Here is a 7885-nt window from a genome sequence, read left to right on the forward strand (position 1 = left end):
CGTTCTTGGGGTGCCTGCCCATTGCAGCCTGTGTGTGCCATAGGTTATGTGTTAAATGAGTAAATGAAAGAATCTAGCAGGAGTCAGAAAGGGAAGACGGGGAGAAAGAACAGGATGGATAAAAAAGGAGCCAGAAGTCAGTGATCAGTGGAGGATACTGGCGCTCTGACAGAGAAGGGAAAGGAGACAGTTGTAGGTGATGGAAGAAACCAACAAAACAAAATTGAATTTGACCAGGAAGCTTTGCTTTTAAAAAGTGACTCATGAAGCTAATTCAGAACCTGGCCATGCCAGGAGGCACCTGGCCAGGAGATGAGGATAAGCATCAACTGCTGAGAACCTTTGTGAACCTGGATCAAGTTGTATTTATTGCACTGGTACAATAAATGTGCAAGACATCTTCTTAAGCACTACAACAATAACAGATGAGTAAGACACAGGTCTTGCTGTCAACAAGGTGACAGTCTAATGGGGGAGAAGAGACATGGACTCAGATAAAATGTCAGGTAGAATGTGATCAGCGCCTCTAGAGGTGCAACAAGCCAATACTGTGAGGAATCAGGAGACTGGCAGATCATATCAAGTAAGAGGCTTAAGGAGGACTGTGTGGGAGACCCATGAGGCATGGATCGGACTGCATCAAGCAGAGCTAAGAGGAGAGGCGTTTCAAAGTGGTGGGGAAGCATTTGGAACAGTGAGTGGTCCAAGTGGGTTGCAGTCACGGGGTGTGTGTGGACTGGGAGGGGTGTGTGTAGACTGGGAGGGGTGTGGAGAGGTATGGCTAGAAAGTCTTCAAGTCACACCATGGGGCTTTTTTTTTTCTTTTTGTGGTATGCGGGCCTCTCACTGTTGTGGCCTCTCCCGTTGTGGAGCACAGGCTCCGGACGCGCAGGCTCAGCGGCCATGGCTCACAGGCCCAGCTGCTCCGCGGCATGTGGGATCTTCCCGGACCAGGTCACGAACCCGTGGTCCCTGCATCGGCAGGCGGACTCTCAACTACTGCGCCACCAGGGAAGCCCATCCATGGGGCTTTGAATGCCTGGCTGAGGTGATGCTCCAAGCAGGCAATGGGAAGCTAGCAACAGATTTTTGTTGTGTGTGTGTGTATGTGTGTTGCGTGTGTGTAGGGAAATAATAGCATTAGAGATGATTCCCAGGCAGGATGACTGGCAGAAAGGGGTAAGCCAGGGGAAGGAACTCACTTTGGTTCCAGAAAGACTAATTGACCATTCAGGTGTTGCACATCAGACAATCAGAAAATCTGGCCAGAGATACTGGCTAAGTCCTCTCCTGAGACGACAGAGAGAATAGGGAAACTAGGGAGAATGTGAGGAAAAGACTAGCCAAAGAGAACGCAGCCAGGAGGAAAAGGTACAGAGAACAGCCACGGGAGGCCAAAGGTTCAATGAAGAAATTATAGCCATGGCCGAAAACCTCAACCTTGGAGCCAGGAATGTGTTTTTTTTTAACACCTTTATTGGAGTATAATTGCTTAACAATGTTGTGCTAGTTTCACCTGCGCAACAAAATGAATCAGCCATATGCATACATATATCACCATATCTCCTCCCTCTTGCGTCTCCCTCCCACCCTCCCTATCCCACCCCCCCAGGTGGTCACAAAGCACGGAGCTGATCTCCCTGTGCAATGCGGCTGCTTCCCACTAGCTACCTATTTTACATTTGGTAGTGTATATTTGCCCATGCCACTCTCTCACTTCGTTCCAGCTTACCCTTCCCTCTCCCCGTGTTCTCAAGTCCATTCTCTACATCTGCGTCTTTATTCCTGTCCTGCCCCTAGGTTCTTCAGAACCATTTTTTTTTTTTTTTTTTTTTAGATTCCATATACGTGTGTGAGTTTGAACCCCAGGGACCCGATTAGGCATACTTAGCAACGGGACTTCAAAGAGTTTTTGAGTCTGTTTCCTCATCTATGAAATGGGAGTGATTTCAACCTCAAAGGGCCGAGCACATTCGCAAATCTTCTTAGCATGGGGTTTGCACACAGTAGGAGCTAAGGAGAGAGCAGGGGCCAGCGGGAGAAGGAAATGTAGAGGTTAAGGGTATCCCCTTGAGGAGTGTCGGGAAGTTGAGGCAGGGCCCCTCAGGAAGCCCAAAGCCTTTGCTTCCGCCGAGTTTCTGACCGGCCTGTGAGGAGAATGGGTGAGCAGCTTCAGCCTATTCCGCAGCCCGATTCTCCCACACTTCCATCCCGCCGTACCTCCCAGCCTCCCCCCACTCCAGCTTCCCTCCCCGCTCTTGCTCCCGCTCCAGCCAGGCCCCGGAGCCCGATGCGCATGCGCCCTCCCGCGCCCTTGCCCAGCTTTCCACGTTTCACTTCCCTCCCATTCCCTCCGCAACTCCCGCTCTACCGCCACGATTGGCCAGAAGAGCTCTTCACCTCGGCCAATAAACGCTGACCTGTCGCCTCCGTGTTACTGGGTAGAACAAAACAAAAACAGAGCGAAACTGGCCCGAGACGCTTCGAGGCGGCTGCCAGGGGCTGAGGTGCTGTGTCGGGGCCGGCGGACCAGGGACGTGGACGAGCGGCGGCGGCGGCGGCCTGAGGGGTCAGTAGCGGCGGCGCGGCTCACGCGCTTGGGACGACTGCGACCTCTCCCGCAGCCCCTGCCTCTTCTCGGAGGCAGCCGCTCGTTGGGAGGGGGAGGGGGCGTGGAGGCCGCGGCTAGGTCTGGTCCGAGCCGGCGGGGAGGGGTCCGCTGCCTCCTTGGAGCTCGGCAGGCCCAGCCGCGCCCTCCCCAACGCCCCGGGCTGAGGAGGCCTGGGCCCAGAGCGTGGCGGCGCGGGCCCGCCGCCTCCCGGACCCCTTCCGGGCTTAGAGGGGCGCGCGGGGCGCTCGCCGGCGAGGGGCTCCTCGTCCCCCAGAAGGCCGAGTTTTCATTTTCCTTTGGGGGTGGGCGTCTGGAGGCGAGTTTCTGGCCTGACTGAAATCCTGTGAGGAAGGTTTGCGCCTTCCCCGCCCCCTGGCCTCCTTGGGGCTCCGGCCCGTCTTCCCAGACCCGGCCCTCCGGCCGCCCCGGTCCAGCATCCCCCGGGGGTCGGCCTTGAATGGGTGCTGCGAGAGTCCCGGCCTGCGCGGCGGGAGTGGCTTCTGGGAGGCGGACACGTGCCCGCTGCCCGGGCCCTGCACGTACTTCGCAGAGCCCCCCCCCCCCACCCCGGTCGGGTAAAGGGTCGCTTGTTTAGTTTAAATGAAATTTCCAGGAGAAAACAAAGGCAGGAAGGGAGCCCCCTTCTGTGAAACGCTTGCTGTATAGGCTGCATTTGTCAGTTTGGTGCTGCAGTGTGCAAGGGGAGGGTGTTTGTTTTTCCAAGAGCTTCAAAACTGCAGACGTCAAAATCGCCTGTCTCCCTACGCCCTAGTGAGAACTGACCGCGTAGCTAGCAACTGTGTGATATCTACAGATGATTAAAATGATTAAAAATGCACCTTCCTCTGGGGGAAAAAAAAGTCACCGCCTGTGTTTTTGTTGCATTTTCACTGTTAAATTTTAGAATTTTGGCATTCTTGCTAATGTAAGGCTTTTTAGGAACCACCATTCACTTTTTTTTAAAAAAACGACCACTGCAGATGTGTTGTAAATTATTGGTATTTATGCCCTTAACTTTACTTTATTCCAGGTTTATTAAACTCCTTAATATCTCAGCAAGCGTCTTTGAGTTATATTTTGATTGGTTTTTCTGTTGTAGTAATGAGAAAGGAAACATGGTTGCTAGGAGTGCAAAAATAAATGATATTTTGATATTTTTCTTTCCTGCTTATTTTTGCATCATTGTGGTCGAATGCTTTTAGCTCATTTTGTTTTAAATGGCTAGTTAGCTGTGATTGTAGCCCTGGAATGAATACAAGTGGTAGTTAATATATGGCCTAAATTTGACTCCCAAAAAATGTCGAAGTGGTTTATGAGGTATATTTCAGGAAATAGATTTTTGGGGGGAGGTGAGGTGGGAAAGCCAGACTCTTTTAGTAAATGTCTTGGCAATTGAATACTTCTGATTGTATGTTTCTGTGAAACACATTGGAGAAATGAAAACAATGTTTAATTTCAGCCTTTTGTCTAACTTACAGTTTTGTTTTCTTACTGAAAATTAATTTTATGGTTTAGTATGAAGGATGTGGAGTTTAGATTTTTTGCTTTACATTTAAGTTTGGGGCAGAAATTTTAAGGATTGTTAAGTAACTGGAAACCGTCATTACTTTGAAGAGAGTAAAAACAGGGAGCACATCTTTATCTTTCTGTAAACTCTTTTAAAACACCTGTGTTGCTATCAAGTGTGCCTGAGTTCTTGAATGTGTTATCATTGCCAAAAGACCCAGACAGGACTTTTTCTTGTTGTTGTGATAATTATTTAATAAAAACAAACCTGGTAGGTTATTTGTAGTCAATTACCTGATAATTTTCTTTGCCTGTCGTTTGTGTAATAGTTTAGGTATTATTTTTAGTGTTTGAAAAGCAGTATTTAAAAATTTGTTATAACAGTAGGGGTCTGTGTTTTAGTAAGCTTCTCTCTGTTAACCCTAGAAAAGAGCCTTCCTGTGGGATATTAAAGTCTTGCGTTGAACTTGTGCAAACAGTAGTGGATTTAGAATGTCTGGGTTCTAATCCTGGTTCTTCCAGTGAGCAGCTATCTCTCTTTGGAGAGATTAGTGATCTACCTTCTCTGAATCTGTTTAGTTGTATGCAAAGTGGAGTTCCTACCTCAAGATTGTTCTGAGAGGTACATGAAATAATGCATGTAAAATTCTTTTTGAATTATAAAGGGCTTTTAAAACATTAGTTATAATCATTTCCTTTATTAGCTAGGTTCTGCACAAAGTATTCTCTTGAAGATTATATTTGTATCAAGAATGAAAATGATTTTTTAAAATGTAACTCCAGTTTAAAAATCTCACACACGTATCATGTGACATTTTCACTTTCCTATAGCATGTAATTCATATACTGAAATGAAACAGATAAGGCATTTTCAGTCCTGGAGGATACTAAATGTTTATGTTTGCAAACTATTTTTGTATATATATCTTTTTTTTTATTTTTAACATCTTTACTGGGGTATAAGTGCTTTACAATGGTGTGTCAGTTTCTGCTTTATAACAAAGTGAATCAGTTATACATATACATATGTTCCCATATCTCTTCTCTCTTGCGTCTCCCTCCCTCCCACCCTCCCTATCCCACCCCTCCAGGCGGTCACAAACCACCGAGCTGATCTCCCTGTGATATGCAACTGCTTCCCACTAAGCTATCTACCTTACGTTTGGTAGTGTATATATGTCCATTATCTCTATGTACTTATTTCTGAGGTTCATTTTTTTTCCCCTAAATCTGAAGTTGGTAGGAGAAAGGAGAAGTTTTCTGGAGAAAAGGGCTGTAAAACTTGTAAGATGTTAGAATGGTATATATTGAGGAATTTAAAAGTCAGTTTTCCCTTTGAGTTTCAGGAGGCATCATATCGTCTTTCTAAAATGACAACTAACAGTAGGTTATGTTATATAAAAACTAAATGCTTTTTTGTAATTAGTTTATTAGTCATTCTTATTAATTTGTGCACTTTATATCTTAAAAAAAGGTCACACTGTTGGGGAAATGATTATAAATGGCTGGAAGGACTTACATCTAACCTATGTTACCTAAACAGATAAATTCTTAAACAGTTAAATACTTAAGTACTCTAAACCACTATTTAAAAAATATTTCCAGAGAGATTCTGAAATCGCATTTGGTTAAATCTTCTGGTCATAGTTTTTATGAAAATATATTTTGATAGTGTTTTTTTTTTACAAATAACAGTTGATTTTTATCACTAATTGTCTAAATAAAAGGTAACTGATTTCATCAACCAGAACCTTCCAGCATTAATAATTTTTAAGCCATTTTGAAACCAAGGTCTAAAATATAGAGATGCTAATATCGTTGTACTTATTCCTTTCTTAAATAGGTAAGATTTAAAAAAAAAAAAAAAGAATGGTTTTTTCAGATTATAAAAGTAATTCTCTCATTATAGAAAATGCTGATTTAAAATATTTCTCCCAAAGGGAGCCCTCTTGCACTGTTGGTGGGAATGTAAATTGATACAGCCATTTTGGAGAACAGTATGGAGGTTCCTTAAAAAACTAAAAATAGAACTACCATAGGACCCAGCAATCCCACTACTGAGCATATACCCTGAGAAAACCATAATTCAAAAAGAGTCATGTACCACAATGTTCACTGCAGCTCTATTTACAACAGTCAGGACATGGAAGCAACCTAAGTGTCCATTGACAGATGAATGGATAAAGAAGATGTGGCATATATATATGGTGGAATATTACTCAGCCATAAAAAGAAACAAAATTGAGTTATTTGTAGCGAGGTGGATGCACCTAGAATTTGTCATACAGAGTGAAGTAAGTCAGAAAGAGAAAAACAAATACCGTATGCTGACACATATATATGGAATCTAAAAAAAAAAAAAAGGTTCTGAAGAACCTAGGGGCAGGACAGGAATAAAGACGCAGACATAGAGAATGGACTTGAGGACACACGGGGAGGGGGAAGGGTAAGTTGGGACAAAGTGAGAGAGTGTCATGAACATATATACACTACTAAATGTAAAACAGATAGCTAGTGGGAAGCAGCTGCATAGCACAGGGAGATGAGCTTGGTGCTTTGTGACCACCTAGAGGGGTGGGATAAGGGAGGGTGGGAGGGAGATGCAGGAGGGAGGACATATGGAGATATATGTATAGCTGATTCACTTTGTTATAAAGCAGAAACTGACACACGATTGTAAAACAATTATACTCCAATAAAGATGTTAAAAAATTTCTCCTGATCTCAGTCTTAGGACAGTAATTACAGATGCCTACGTGATGAAATGGCAGATTTATCTGCCTTCAGATATGTTTTAGTGTGAAAAATAAGTCAGTCATGTCTTTTTTTTTAACCAAAACCGTGTTGTTTGCATGTTAGAGTACTAGTTCTTAGAGTTCATTGGTAACGAACTAATCAATATCTATGTATAGCAGATTAATTATGAGGCCTGGTATTCCTAAAAAATTTGGAATGTGTATATATTCCTTTAACTTGAAATAAGCATGTATAGCAAACATATCTTTTTCTTTTTAACATCTTTATTGGAGTATAATTGCTTTACAATGGTGTGTTAGTTTCTGCTTTATAACAAAGTGAATCAGCTATACATATACATATATCCCCATATCTCCTTCCTCTTGCGTCTCCCTCCCACCCTCCCTATCCCACCCCTCTAGGTGGTCACAAAGCACCGAGCTGATCTCCCTGTGCTATGCGGCTGCTTCCCACTAGCTATCTGTTTTACATTTGGTAGTGTGTATATGTCCATGCCACTCTCTCACTTCGTTCCAGCTTACCCTTCTGCCTCCCCGTGTCCTCAAGTCCATTCTCTACATCTTTGCCTTTATTCCTGTCCAGCTCCTAGGTTCGTCAGAACCTTTTTTTTTTTTTTTTTTTAGATTCCATATATATGTGTTAGCATATGGTATTTGTCTTTCTCTTTCTGACTTCTCTCTGTGTGACAGACTCTAGGTCCATCCACCTCAGTATGAATAACTCAGTTTTGTTTCTTTCTATGGCTGAGTAATATTTCATTGTATATATGTGCCACATCTTCTTTATCCATTCATCTGTCAATGGACACTTAGGTTGCTTCCATGTCCTGGCTATTGTAAGTAGAGCTGCAATGAACACTGTGGTATATGACTCTTTTTGAATTATGGTTTTCTCAGGGTATATGCCCAGTAGTGGGATTGCTGGGTCGTATGGTAACAAACACATCTTTTAATTCCAAGTTAAAGGGGTGCTTTGGCACATTCAGAAATACAGGCTTTTTTTTTTTTTTTT

At 43.8% G+C, this 7885-nt stretch overlaps 1 protein-coding gene across 2 annotated transcripts in view; it reads left to right on the forward strand.

Moving 5' to 3' along the window:
• Positions 1–1827: 1827 nt before the first annotated feature.
• Positions 1828–7885, forward strand: part of PDCD4 (programmed cell death 4) — a 29408-nt gene continuing 23350 nt past the window's right edge. The window contains exon 1 of one of the 2 annotated variants that reach the window (XM_029245509.1): positions 1828–2569. The gene's annotated coding sequence lies outside the window, so the exon portion shown is untranslated. The remainder of the gene's footprint in view (positions 2570–7885) is intronic. The other variant, XM_029245508.1, reaches the window with a different exon arrangement.

This window comes from Monodon monoceros, unplaced genomic scaffold, assembly GCF_005190385.1.
Source record: "Monodon monoceros isolate NGI ecotype Baffin Bay Population unplaced genomic scaffold, NGI_Narwhal_1 Super_Scaffold_4, whole genome shotgun sequence".
Classification (NCBI taxonomy): Eukaryota; Metazoa; Chordata; class Mammalia; order Artiodactyla; family Monodontidae; genus Monodon; species Monodon monoceros.